The sequence below is a fragment of the Saccopteryx bilineata genome, chromosome 2 (genome assembly GCF_036850765.1).
Source record: "Saccopteryx bilineata isolate mSacBil1 chromosome 2, mSacBil1_pri_phased_curated, whole genome shotgun sequence".
Taxonomy (NCBI): Eukaryota; Metazoa; Chordata; class Mammalia; order Chiroptera; family Emballonuridae; genus Saccopteryx; species Saccopteryx bilineata.
In genome coordinates, this window is record NC_089491.1 from 14,076,182 (window position 1) to 14,090,116 (window position 13,935).

The following is a 13,935-nucleotide window of genomic DNA, read 5'->3' on the forward strand; positions in this document are numbered from 1 at the left end:
AGAGAGACGCTGGCACGAACAGGCCGGCCCCAAGCAGGAGCGCGCCTGCCTACCCGCAGTCACTCTAACATGTCGATGTCTTTCATTTGCTTTATAACCCTTTCCACTAGTTAAAATTATGTCCTTATTTTATTATTTGTTAAATTTTAATTTTATCTATTTACCAACTAGAATGTGAGCTCTGAGAACAGAGCACGTCCCTATTTGGCTCACCACCGAGTTCGCAGCACTGAGAATTCTCCATGCACACAGTAGGCCCTCAGTAACCCTGGGCTGACCGAATGAATGGAAGTGCAGCCAGGAGCCTTCAAGGGGTCAAATCCTGCCTCCACTCTAAGGTGCATTTGCTTTGAGCCTCTTTCTTCATCCGTAAAAGAAAAGGGTTTGAACAGAGACCCGCGACGCTCCCTTCAGCTATAAAATGTCTCCATATCCAACAGACCCTTCCACACAGCACAGCCAAACAGATCCTCACCTGAGTGTATCTCCAAGGGTTGGGGCTAGCGTGCTGGCTCCTGGGTTTGATTCTTCTCTGGATGGCTTTTAACACTGAGTGCAGATGGCTCCCTGGAATGTGCATGCCCATTCCCTGCCAGCCTTCTGGGCTGTCCCGAGAGAGAGCCCGGCCCTCCTTGCCTGTTCAGTGGCAGCAGATACTGTGAGGCCTGATGCATTTGCCACTGGGTGACATGCTCCAGGGTCAAGGAGGGAGGGCTGCCTGCTGGCGGAGTCATTTTAGCAAGACACGGACCCACAACGCCATCTTGAACACAGCCCACTGGAGCCAAATGGGGTGGCCCCAGAGGGCAAAGCAGGTGCTTAGGACAAGGTGGTCGGAGACCAGTCCTTTCCTCCTCCCTTTATTTCTAATCCTCTGTGGACTGATACCTTGCTAAAATAAAAAATTTTTAAAAATCAATTTGTGTGCCTCCTCACAGAGGAGAACAGCCTGCCTGTAGCACCTGCTGAGAGATGCCCTCGGGGACATCGCCAGGGCTCCTCTCGTCCTCCGCAGCTTAGCAGAAGCAGGCATTGCAGTCCCTTCCGTTTGCCGTCTGGGCTTGGGTCCGGACCCTCCCGTTGAGGACCGAGGGTAGGTGGTGCCATCCACACCTCTATGTCCTCAGAGGTGAAAGGCAACAGTCCCATCAGACAGAATCATCTGTTGGGGACTGAGGTGACAGAGTCTAGCCTCCTCTTTATCCGCAAAGTTCAGGGCAGAGGGAGCCGCAGAGATAAACCCGGCCCGTGTCTTCTGTTGCATTGTTCTCCTCTCCAAAGGGTCGTCCTCTCCGGGACAAGCCGGGGCTGGGCCAGGACCCTCCCTCTGGTACTAAGTCTGGGTGCAGCCAGAGGCTTTGGGGCCCGACACCCTGGGGCAGCAGCTGACCCGAACCCATCTGCTTTGGGCAGCACCACAGGATTTTCTGCCTTCCCCCTGCAGTTACTGTTTCCTGCCAGTAACTGGCAAATTGCTTTCCCTGAGGGATGGGGGTTGGATGTGGTCTGCAGGTCCAGCAGGGCTGTCCGGGTCCTCCTTGCCCTGCTGCAGGTGGGCACAATGCAGAACCGAGAGTAATTATAAAACAATACCAGCCCACGCTTCCCAGGCACTCGCTCGCTCTCCACACTATTCTGGGAGCTTTACAGGGGCCCTGCCTTCTGGTCACCCAGAAAACCCAGTGTGACCCAGAGGATTCTGAGGTACAGAAAGGTTAAGAAATTTCCCAAGCCACATGGTAAGCAGAAGATTTGGGACTCAGACACAGGCCTGGAGATGGTGCCCTTCATCATGGCACTGGACTGCCTTCAGGAAGAAAACATCATAGTGAACGGGGAGCTGGCACAGCCCCAACCTTAGCCTCCTGGGAAACCCAGGCCCAGAAAGGGGTGTGAGCCCCCATCTGCTCACCCAAGGCCTCGCTGGAGCCCAGGGTCCTGCTCTCCCGCTTCTCTGGCTTGGGGTTTTAGCACCTTTGGTCAAGCAAAGGCGTAACAGTAACAGTCACAAGGTGACAGAACTGCTGATTCTGTGCTGGGGGACTTTCTGTGATTACACCCGCGGTGGCCGTGGGCTAGGAGGCCCAGCAGATCCCAACACCGTTGAGAAAAGTCTTGGGCGTGGAGTCTTGACTTGAGCTGCCAAGTTCAGAAACTCTGTTCCCCATAGCCGCCCCTGCTGCAGAGAAGCTAGCAGCCGTGGTGCTTCCCCGTTTCCTGTCTGTGTGCCTGGACTGGGGTAGAGCTCAGGGGGACGGCAAGGGGAGCGTGGAGCCTCCTTGTGAGAATTAGTTATTAGAGGTGGGAAGAGCCTAGAAGACTGTGCTACGTGTTTCATTTTATAGATAGGGAAACTGAGACCCAGAGAAAGTAAGAACCTGTCCTAGCTCACCTAGCAGGCCAGAGTCCCGATGGTTTTGGTTTGGTTTCTGCTCTTGTTGTTTTACTTGATGGAATCATAGACTGCGTGAGGTGGCAGAACTCTAACAGGTGCCCCGGCCTACCTCCCCACGTGTCAGAGGTGAGGACCCGACAACAGGTTGCAGGGGGTTGGGGGTGGGGAAGTAGTTGTTTAAGACCATAGAGCGGGCCTTTGAATCAGCATTAATCGAATCAACATACAACAAATACCATGGGTTCTGGGACTCAAATAATCACACATGTGTGTCAGATAGCGGTCAGTGCCCTGAAGAGTAAGAACAGCGTGCTACCCAGGATAATTAGGAGAACATGGGGAGACTCCCTTAGGAAGTGGCAGTGTGGCTGGGACGAAGACAAGGCGGAAGGTGATTGGCTGTGAGGAGGGTGGGGAAAGGCGTCCCAGGAAGAGGGATAAGCATGTGCAAAGGTCTTGAGGCAGGAAGAGCCTCATTTTGTAGATGAGATCGGAAAGCTTTTGTTTTTATTTTTTGGAAACCTATTGTTTTTAAAGGAAAGAGGCATGAGGTAAACAACTAACTAAAGGCATTAGTGGCAGAGCTGCTATTACTGGACAGCTTCCTAGCCCACGCCAAGGGAGTTTTAGAAAACCCTAAAACTGGCTGTTTCCTAACTGTGTGACCTTGAATATAACAATTAACCTGTTTGAGCTTTTGTTTCTTCATCTGTGAAGCTGGCCTACCTTCCTGCTTTTGAATCTCATCCATTGCCTGTGAAAGGGCCCTGTGCCTGCCAATCAACGTGGGAGCCCAACCGGCAATGGGGCTGTTGGGCTCCCCTCCCAGGCCTCCCCCAGGGCCATCCCCGGGCCCCAGGTCTGAAGGATCCTAGCTCTACCCCACTGTTTACCATAATCCTGCGATCTGCCTGTTGGGCAGATAAAATATATTATGCTCACTTTGTTAAAGATGACACTGCCCACGTGGAAACCTGTAGCCCAGGTGATTACTTGGGATGGGCGTGACTATGTTAATATGTGTTGGAGGAGGGATTTTGCACCAAAAGGTTTTAACAGGAAGAGAGATAACATTGTTCCAGGAGAAGAATGATTATGTTCTAGGAGGATACCATGCTGTAGGAGAGCAGAGAGAGACCACGTGGAGGAGAGGAGAAGCAGTCAAGATGGCAGAGTGCTGAAGGAGAAGCCAGTTTGTGCAGAGAGAAGGAGATGGGAAACAGGTGAATAAGGCTGGTGAGGTTAGAAACTTTTCATTCTAGGAAACTCGGATAAGTCAGTGGCTTTGGGAGCTCTGAATGGAAAGGGAAGTGTGTATTTTTCCAACTGTGAGTATTTCTTGCCCGCTGGTAGAAGCTAGGATTAAAGCTAATGGCCCACCAGTTCTTGGCTCCGTTGTTTCATTACCATCTGTCCGAATCTAATGTGAACCTGCGCTGGCCAGGTGGCGGTGATGGTGGCCGTGGCTACTGGCTTTGCACTGCCACTGGGCATTAACTACACGGGGTGCGCACCACGGCCGTCCCAGCACCACACCACTTCAGGTAGGAATCTTGGCCAGTTGAACTTCCATCTAGGAAATAAAGAAGGAAGTTGATGAGCACCTTAGCAGACACTTTACTCAGGCGGCACCATTTTATCCTCACAAAAATCCTGCAAGGACAAGCCCTGGCCGGTTGGCTCAGTGGTAGAGTGTCGGCCTGGCGTGCGGGGGACCCGGGTTCGATTCCCGGTCAGGGCACATAGGAGAAGCGCCCATTTGCTTCTCCACCCCCACCCCCTCCTTCCTCTCTGTCTCTTCCCCTCCCTCAGCCAAGGCTCCATTGGAGCAAAGATGGCCCGGGCGCTGGGGATGGCTCCTTGGCCTCTGCCCCAGGCACTGGTCGCGGCAGAGCGACGCCCGGAGGGGCAGAGCATCGCCCCTGGTGGGCAGAGCGTCGCCCACGGGCGTGCCGGGTGGATCCCGGTCGGGTGCATGCGGGAGTCTGTCTGTCTCTCCCCGTTTCCAGCTTCAGAAAAAAAATACAAAAAATCCTGCAAGGACAGCCCTGCGGGTCCTTATTCCCATTGGCTCAGTAAGGACACAGAAGCTCTACAGGCGCTGCCTGAGGTCATACAGTCAGTGAGGGCCGCACCTGGGTGTAGCCACAGCCTCCTCATCCTGGAGGCTCCCTTCTGCCCTGTCTGCCCTTGAGCCAGCCCTGAGCAGAAGGCTCGGGAGTCAGGAACGGTGGACCCACAGGGCTTCCAACAGAGAGCGCCCTGACAGGCAGGCACACTGGCTGCCCTCCAAACCGATCTTTTAAATATTTGTTCCTTATTTATCTGGAGTGGGGTGTGTTGGAGGAAACTGATTAGCAGTGTATACAAATGGTGGGCTCCTTCTCGATTCTGAATTTATTCTGTTCAAGAACACTTTCCGGAAACCAGAGGATAGAAATTCACTGCCCAAAGTCACTTTCCCAGCTGCAGTGAGTTAATATCCTAAAAAACATCGTCTGTTCCCCGCTTTTCGGTAATTTTCTTTCTCTCTTCAGTTTGTGTTTGAGCTGTTTTTCAAGCCAGACAGCTTCTCAGGAGGCTTATTAGAAGATTTATTTTGGTTCCGTTTTTATTTGAAATGTGTTCAAATATAGATGATAACAACTAATCTTAGAAAGGAGGACCACTCTGCCTGTCATTTATTTTGACTGAACAGTTTGGGGCATACTTTAGTTGGCATCCTTGAACTTGGCTCCTTTTATTAAGTACAGAAGGTATTGCTTTCATTGACATAAATGACAACAATTCATTTTTGGAAAGTATCAGAGAGCCTCCAGGTTTATTTAATTAAGTAGCTTTGGGTTGGGTTTTAAAAGCAATATATTCTCAGAGCAGAAGATTTGGAAAAAAGCAGTAGAAAGGATAAAGTAATCACTGCCACAGTCTCATTGCACAGAATTCACCGCTGTTACCACATGAATCTGGTTTATTGTGGTAAAATATGTACAACATAAAATCTACCATTTTAACACTCTTCTGTTTCTGAATTTGACTGCTGTAGGGCACTAATCTAAGTAGAACCATACAATATTTGTCCTTTGGTGTGATGGCTTATTCTACTTAGCATAATGTCTTCAAGATTCCTCCATGTTAAAGTGTGTGTCAAAATTTCCTTCCTTTTGCCTGACCTGTGGTGGTGCAGTGGATAAATCCTTGACTTGGATTGCTGAGGTCGCTGGTTTGAATCCTGGGCTTGCCCGGTCAAGGCACATACGAAAAGTAATTATGAGCTGATGCTTCCTGTTCCACCACCCGCACCCCTTTCTACGTATCTCTCTTTCTAAAATATCAATAAATAAAATCTTTTAAAAAAAATTTCCTTCCTTTTTAAGGCTGAATAATATTCCATTATATGTATGTACCACATTTTGTTTATCCATTCATTCGTCGATGGACATTTGAGTTGTTTTCCACCTTTTTGGCTGTTGTGAATAATACTGGTTGGACATTGGTGTACAAATATCTCTTCAAGGTTCTGCTTTGAATTCCTTTGGATCTATACCCAGAAGTAGGACTGCTGGATCATATGGCAATTCTGTGTTTAATTTTTTGAGAAACTGCCATCCTGTCCGGTAATTTTGATCTGTGACATCCATACTTGAGACCATAGTCTACATATAACTTTGTATCTTCTTACTTTCCCATGTAATCTTCCATTTTATTAACTATTCTTCCAAAACATTTTTTAAAGGTTGCATAATATTTCATTGATTGCTATGCCACATTTTTTTCCCCTTCCACTCATTGATTTCTGGACCACAGCAAAATATCTTAAATTATGATAAAATAAATAACTTGATTCTGGTAAACAGCCCCACGCTCGGCTCATACTTGTTTGAGAAATACTCGACAAAAGATGGATTCCTGCCTTCAAGGAATTTATATTTTTATCCTTAGGGATTCCTGGGGATCATCCAAGTCGGTGGTTTAAAAGTTCTTTGTAGCTAGGCAAACTTTACAACAAACAAAAATACCGTTTTGAGCAAGCAGATAAAAGGAGAGCAGGTCTGAAGAAGGGGGACTTGCCCTCTGACCTCCCCTTCTCCTCTCTGAGGGACTGTAGGGAGAGTCGGGGAGATTCAGGGAGATTCTGGGGTTCCCTGGAGCACAGTCTGAAAACCACCCGGCTGACCCAGCTCTTTGAAGATGGGTCGATGTCTTGAGAGAGAAAGGGACTTGACTGAGGTCCAGTTCATTTTTGCCCTCATTCATTTTCTTTCCCTCAACACAAAGCAGCTACCGCTTGCATGTTGGAATTACGGGGGGAGCTTGTTAAAAATACAGGTTCTTTTCCTTCGGGGACTCTTCCTTCGGACTGCAAAGCAGTGGGTGTGGGGAGAGACCCGGACTGGAGCCCCCAGCTCCACAGTCCACACTGGGCTCTGGGTTGCTTGCCATTCCAGCGCTTCGCATTTACAGTTGCTTGTCTTTCCACCCCGAGTGCCCTCCCTCACCCACGGGACTCCTCCTCGCCCTTTGAGGCCCAGTTCGAAAATAGCCCCTTTCTCTTTGAAGCCTGGCTGCATAGCCTCTTCTCACGCAGGGCCGCTGACTCCTTGGTGGCCCCAGAGCACAACATGGGACATTAGTCTCCACTCGCCCTTATTTCTTCCTGTCATTTGTAATAGCTAATTGCTTTGAGGCCAGATTCCCCGAATAGAATGTTAACTATTCTGCATTTTTCATGATGCCAGCCACACAGTGGGTGATTTGTGGTTATCGACTGGACTTGGATCTGGTAAAACCCATATTTGGAAGATAAGATAGCCAAGTTTCAGATGGTCAACAACTTACAGAAGGTTATACAGCCCTTCAGGGAAGTGCCAGGAGTGGCACCCACGTGTCCCTGGCCCTGGCCAGCTGGCAAAGAGATCAGCTGTCTGGTCTGAGCAGGGAGCACTGGCCCTGGCTACCTTGTCCCTGAGTCCTGCAATAACCCAGGTTGTCTGAAATCTAGAGGGCCCTGCCTGGTTTGTGATTAATGTATCTGGATGCCTGGAATTTATTTATAAAACTTGAGCATATACAGTAGGGAATACGGTGTGAGCACTGCCTGGACTGAGCGATGTGCGGATGCTAAGAAAGCAAATCTAGTGGGGGGTGGTCAACCGATCAGCTCTCAAGGGTGCAGAGTCTGCGGTCGGGGCCAGCCAGCATCAGATCCAGAAGCTATTGCTACAAACCCTCCCGTTATCCCAATTGGTGATCAACAACTGATATTTTTCTAATTGGCACACTGGAGGCTGAAAATAGTTTTTTAATTGGGGAGATGAGTGACTTGTGAAATATGATAAGTGTTACACATGGGCTCACACTGCTGAAATCAGAGTGTTCGTGATATCTATGTATTTATGATGTGTGGTAGGGCTAAAGTAGCCATTATTCACTCCTGCTCTTGTATGAAGATGGGAGAGGGTCCCTCACCCTGTACCAGCCGGGAACTCAGGGTTCTGCGGCATTGGGGGGGTGCAGTCCCACTTCTGGAACCCTGGCACCTGCCTCCACAGGGGTTCGTAACCTGGACTGTGCTGTGGACTCCTTTGGCATCTGACGAAGCCTGAAGATAGCCCCCTTCTGAGAATGTTTCAGAATGGAAAAAATAAAATAAATAGGACTGTGGAGAAAATGAGTCCTATTGAACATGGTTATTATAAGATTGAGATTAGGAGCTGAGTTTCAGCTCAAACTGAGGTGCTTCCTCATCTGTAAAATGGGGATGATGCCAGTACCTACCGCACACAGTTTAGTGAGACTTGAGTAACAAGTGTGAAGTGCTTAGAACACAGCCTGGCATGTGGTAAGCATTCAGTAAACAGCAGCATTTGCTGCTGCTGCGACTATTATTATTATATAAGGTAGAGATTTCTGCTCTTTAGGAGTTCACAATCTGGAATGGTATATATATATATATATATATATATATATATATATATATATATATACGTGCCAGTAATTAAAGGTAGAATTAAAGGTGCAGAATTGCAGTCTAATAAAGGCAAAATTGTACCATGCAGAAGCTAAGTTTTTGTGGCAGCTAGACTTGGATTAGCTCTGCTCTTATCTTAGCTTTCTGAGCATGGGCAACAGATAGCGCCTCTGTGAGCCTAAGTTTTCTTCTCTGTAAAATGGGGATAAAGTAGAATCTAATTTACAGGGATGCTGTGAGCGCCATCGCCTTCTCTCCCATCAGCCAGTTAAATCACGTGTCCCTCATTGTGTTTAACTGCATCCCCCTCCTTGAGTTTTTCTGGGCCACCCCCTTCACCAGTCAGTCCCTAACTGCCAATGAATGTAGCAAGTCCATCCCTGCCACTCTCCTTGGGCCACCTGTCAGCCCCACATGCTAAGCAGAGAAATAATAAGGCACCTGCAGTTGCCAGTGTCTCGGTGAAGAATGACGAGGGAAGATGATCCGCTCAGAGCTCTAGGTGCTAGCCCATGGGGAAGTCAGCGCGGGGACCCATCAGCATTTCCACACTCCATTCTTCCTAACAGACGGTTCCTAAATGGGGTGTATATTTAGGTGTCTTTACACTCTTTCTGAGCTATGTTATGTTCATGTCTGAGTGAGAGAAGTTCCTTCTGAATTGAATGCAACACGTATCTTCAGCCCACACTCAATGTCACCTTTTTTCCTGTGGCGTTTCTGTGCCCACATCAGAAAGCCTGCTGTGGCATCCCCAGATCATTCCAGAGCAGTGGGGGCGGGGAACAGAGGTCCTGTGGCCGGGCCAGGCAGGGGCTTCTGGGTCTCTTCCAGATAGCCCCGATAAGAGAATTTGGGAAGAAGACCACTGACTGCAGCCCAGCCCCTTCCCTGAGCTCATCCAGTTCCTGTGCTGTGGTTAAGAGGCAACGTGTCCTGGAGAGATGGCATGCACCTGGGTCCCAGCCTCAGGCTCCTCCTGTCATTGCTCAGTGGCCTGGATAGGACATTTCCCTTCCACGGTGCTTCAGTTTTCTCATCTGTGACGTGAAGCAGCTCAGAAGATGGAGGACATGCTTGAGAGGAGAGTGACCTGGGTAGTGAGGGTGTTCCTCCGGCCACATGAGCTCCAAAAGTCCGTGGAGCTCAGAGTTAAGGGAGTGCCTGAGTGTGCAGGAGTCCGTGCCACCACAGGACGTTCATCTCAGTTGCAGCATGAGCTTGGTGGTGTGAAAGTTGTGTTCTGGGCTCAGCTTCCCATTGGAGGCCATATTAGCTAATGCTTAGAGACCTAGCAGTCTGAACAGCGCCTGGTGCATCATAGGTGCCAATATTAACACTAATATTTATCGAACAAATGAAGAAACAAATGAGCACATAACTCCCTTCAACTTTGAATCAGTGACTTGAAGACATTCTGTGGGGCAGGAGGAGGCTGGAGAAATTCGTGGCTCCAGTCCTAGCTAAGTCACCTTGAGCAAGTCTCCAGACTCCTGTGCACATGGTGCGAGCAGCACCCACCTGCCTCCCAGGCTACTGTAGGGGCTCCTGCTGGCTGGAGGATTTGAAAACACCTGTGCAAAGGAAGGGCTGTTGTTTTGAGGACACAGGAACATAGTGGACTCTTTGGAACACAGAAGTGGTGCCAGAGCCTGTGAGGTGGAGAGTTCTGGAATAATCATTAGTGGGAATTGAGTAGCTACCATTTATGGGCTTCTTGCTCCAGTAGCAGGCCCTGTGCCAAGCACATTATGTGACCATCTCATTTAGAATGGTCTGAGAAGCATTGTTATTCTCCTTTTACAGAGCCCAGAAGGCTCAAGTAATTGCCTGAGGGCATGCATTTCATCAACACCCTGGCCCTTCCCGCTCAGTGCAGGTTCTAATCTCTGTGTGATCCTGCCTCTGGCCCCATGATGAGCTCCAGCAGCCCGTGGGGACAGTACTCATCTCAGGCACCAGTGATAATAATGCAAGTTGCCTTTTTTCTAAGTGCCTCCTAGATGCCAAGACCTTTATAGATGTTATTGGTCATCCTTTCAACAACTTGAGAGGAATTACAGTGTGTCCGTAAAGTCGTGGTGCACTTTTGACTGGTCACAGGAAAGCAACAAAAGACGATAGGAATGTGAAATCTGCACCAAATAAAAGGAAAACCCTCCCAGTTTCTGTAGGATGATGTGGCAGCATGTGTGCATGAGCAGATGATGATGTAACACTGTGTATACAGTGGAGCAGCCCGTGACCATGCCAGTCAAGATGTGGACGGTACAGAGGAAAGTTCAGTGTGTGCTGTGACTCGCTAAATTCGAATCCATGACCAAAGTGCAACGTGAATATCGGTGCATTTATAACGAAGCGCCACCACATAGGAATGACATTACTCGGTGGGATAAGCAGTTGAAGGAAACCGGCAGTTTGGTGGAGAAACCCCGTTCTGGTAGGCCATCAGTCAGTGACGAGTCTGTAGAGGCTATACGGGATAGCTCCCTAAGGAGCCCTAAAAAATCTGTGCGTGAGCCCACATCGAACTGCACTGGACAGGTGTGAAACTGGGAGAGTTTTCCTTTTATTTGGTGCAGATTTCACATTTCTATCGTCTTTTGTTGCTTTCCTGTGACCGGTCAAAAGTGCACCATGACTTTACGGACACACTGAATTATCCCTGGTTCACAGAGAAGTAAACTGAGGCCCAGAGAGCATGGAGTGATTTATCTGTTATAAAGTACCGCACCCCAGATTCTGAAAGGCACTGTACCTCATTCCATCGAGTTCACGTAGAGACACCCAGTCCAGATAAATTTTGAAGAGTTTTATTAGAGGAGGGGATTTATTAAATATGCTGGCCACAGATGGCTGACACAGGGCATCTGCAGGCCCAAATCGTGCAGTGCCAAAAATAGTTCAGGGGCTGTTTATATACTCCTGATTACACATGGCAGGGGAGAGCACGACATCATGGTACGAGCTGGCAACATTTGTTTAGGGCAGTGGTCCCCAACCTTTTTTGGGCCACGAATCGGTTTAATGTCAGAAAATATTTTCACGGGCTGGCCTTTAAGGTGGGACGGATAAATGTATCACGTGACCGAGACAAGCATCAAGAGTGAGTCTTAGATGGATGTAACAGAGGGAGTCTGGTCATTGTTAAAAAATAAAACATCATTCAGACTTAAATATAAATAAAACAAAAATAATGTAAGTTATTCTTTCTCTGCGGACCGGTACCAAATGGCCCACGGCCCGGTACCGGTCCGCGGCCCGGGGGTTGGGGACCACTGGTTTAGGGGATACACAGAGACATTAAGACTCTCAAGGTAACACAATCAAAGATGTTTACAAATCTTTCAGGGTTTATCTTCCCTCACTAGCCTAGAAGTATTTCACTCTCAAGATTCCAGGGACGGGGAGGAACTACAATCAATGCAAGGTGGTATGTAAATCCTGCCTCCTATTGAAAGAGAAGAAGTTTCTGGGTTATCCTTTATTTTAGATTTAAAAGTGAATGACCCATTGTTCTTGCAAGCCAGAAACTTCTACATTCTTCTCCCTCCCCCTCCCTAAGGAGGGATGGGACAGGAAAGTCTGATAGGAAAGCCTGACCTTTCCTCCTAGAACATCAATATCAATTTTCAGCTTTTTGGTACCTTACAACAATCCAGGGTCACACAGCAAGAAAGTAGGGGAGGCCCTGGCTGGTTGGCTCAGCGGTAGAGCGTTGGCCTGGCATGCGGGGGACCCGGGTTCGATTCCCGGCCAGGGCACATAGGAGAAGCGCCCATTTGCTTTTCCACCCCCCTCCTTCCTCTCTGTCTCTCTCTTCCCCTCCCGCAGCCAAGGCTCCATTGGAGCAAGGATGGCCCGGGCGCTGGGGATGGCTCCTTGGCCTCTGCCCCAGGCACTGGAGTGGCTCTGGTCGTGGCAGAGCGTCGCCCCTGGTGGGCATGCCGGGTGGATCCCGGTTGGGCGCATGCGGGAGTCTGTCTGACTGTCTCTCCCCGTTTCCAGCTTCAGAAAAATACAAAAAAATAAAAAAAATAAAAAATAAAGTAGGGGGACTAGGATTTGAACTCAGGCCTGTCCCATTCCAAGAACAGGTGGGGGAGAAGCCATCTCTATGGTGCAGTCAATTAAGAGTTGTTCTGTTTTGTTTTGAACTTATAACTAGTGTTCCCAGGACCTCATCATTACAGATTAATTCTTGAAAGAACTTTTATATTCAAGTTAGCTTTTTACAAGAGACCCAGGAAAATCTATCAGAGAGGGAGGGGGGATGGAGGGAGAGAGAGCCAAGCCAAAATCAACCTCAGGGTTTTCCAGTCCATCCTAACTTTGACCACCTCCTGGCTGCACAGGGGAAGCAGGGAGCACTGAGACACCCTCATCACAGGCCCAGGGGAGAGGGGCGTGCAGAAAGGCATCCGAAGGTATTGGGCTTGCACCCCCTTTGAGCAGTCGCAGCTAAGACTGAGTGCTGGAGACGGGGGTACCTAAGGGACAGGTAGGCAGTGAACCCAAGCCCTGAACTCTAGAATCAGGAAGGGATCCTGAAGAGGATTTCATTGAACGCTCTTTATTGTATGGAACCATTTTTACATAGAATGACCCTATGATTCATCCTCCAGATGGTCACACCTCTGGAAGTGAAGGGACAGTAGGGCACTGACTTGTGAACTGGTCTAAGGTCCACACCAGAGCTGTCCTAGGGAAAGCAGTTTGTATGGTCACCCTGATTTTTATACCAGGCGGGGTTGCTATAAAAAGGCAAAGCACAGATATCAAAACTAGGAGGCTGATGGAGCCCTGAGGTGGAGAGGGTGGTAACTCCCCCGTGGACGGTGCCAGGCCCCGCCGGGTAGCACGCTGGCAGAAGCTGAGGTCTGCAGGCAGCATGTGGAATTTGTGGACACGTTTCTCTCGCTCAGCTTGGACTTGAAAAGTGCAGGGAGTGGGTCTGATTCATTTCTGTGCCTGTCCCTGTCCCAGCACCATCCCCAGGTACTGAGTGAGTAAATGCCCTTCCCATGTTTATTGATAAATAAATGCTGGTGGGCACGGCTTTCCTGAAGTGTGCCAGGAAAGATGGGGTTTGGTCGGAGAAAAAGGAGTCAGGGCGCTCTGTCTCCGAAGGACGGTTAGGTCCTGTGGGAAAGGCAAGGTGTAAAGCCAGTAGCCGCGGCCACCATCACGGCCATCTGGCCCATTGCATTGAATTCGGACAGACGGTAATGAAACAATGGAGCCAAGAACTGGTGGGCCATCACCTTTAATCCTAGCTTGCACCCGGTGGGCAAGAAATACACACAGTGGGAAAACACTTCCCTTTCCATTCAGGGCTCCCAAAGCCACTGACTTATCTGAGTTTCCTAGAACCAAAGGTTTCTAACCTCACCAGCCTTATTCACCTCTGTTCCCCTTCTCCTTCTCTCTGCACAAACTGGCTTCTCTCCTTTAGCACTCCGCCATCTTGGCTGATTCTCCTCTCCTCCCAGCTTCTCTGCCCCATTTTATAGTGTAGAAATCAAAACCTTTAATCCAATATACAAACAAGGAAGTTTCTGATACAAAGTCA

General features: G+C 49.0%; 1 protein-coding gene across 6 annotated transcripts in view; it reads left to right on the forward strand.

The window, feature by feature from the left end:
* GGTA1 (glycoprotein alpha-galactosyltransferase 1 (inactive)) overlaps window positions 1–13,935 on the forward strand; it is a 68,825-nt gene that overhangs the window by 12,472 nt on the left and 42,418 nt on the right. For 3 of the 6 annotated variants that reach the window (XM_066256334.1, XM_066256331.1, XM_066256337.1), the window contains exon 1: window positions 13,139–13,361. The exons of 2 other annotated variants lie outside the window; for them this stretch is intronic. The gene's annotated coding sequence lies outside the window, so the exon portion shown is untranslated. Of the gene's footprint in view, window positions 1–13,138; window positions 13,369–13,935 lie in introns of those variants that run through there. One more of the 6 variants, XM_066256335.1, reaches the window with a different exon arrangement.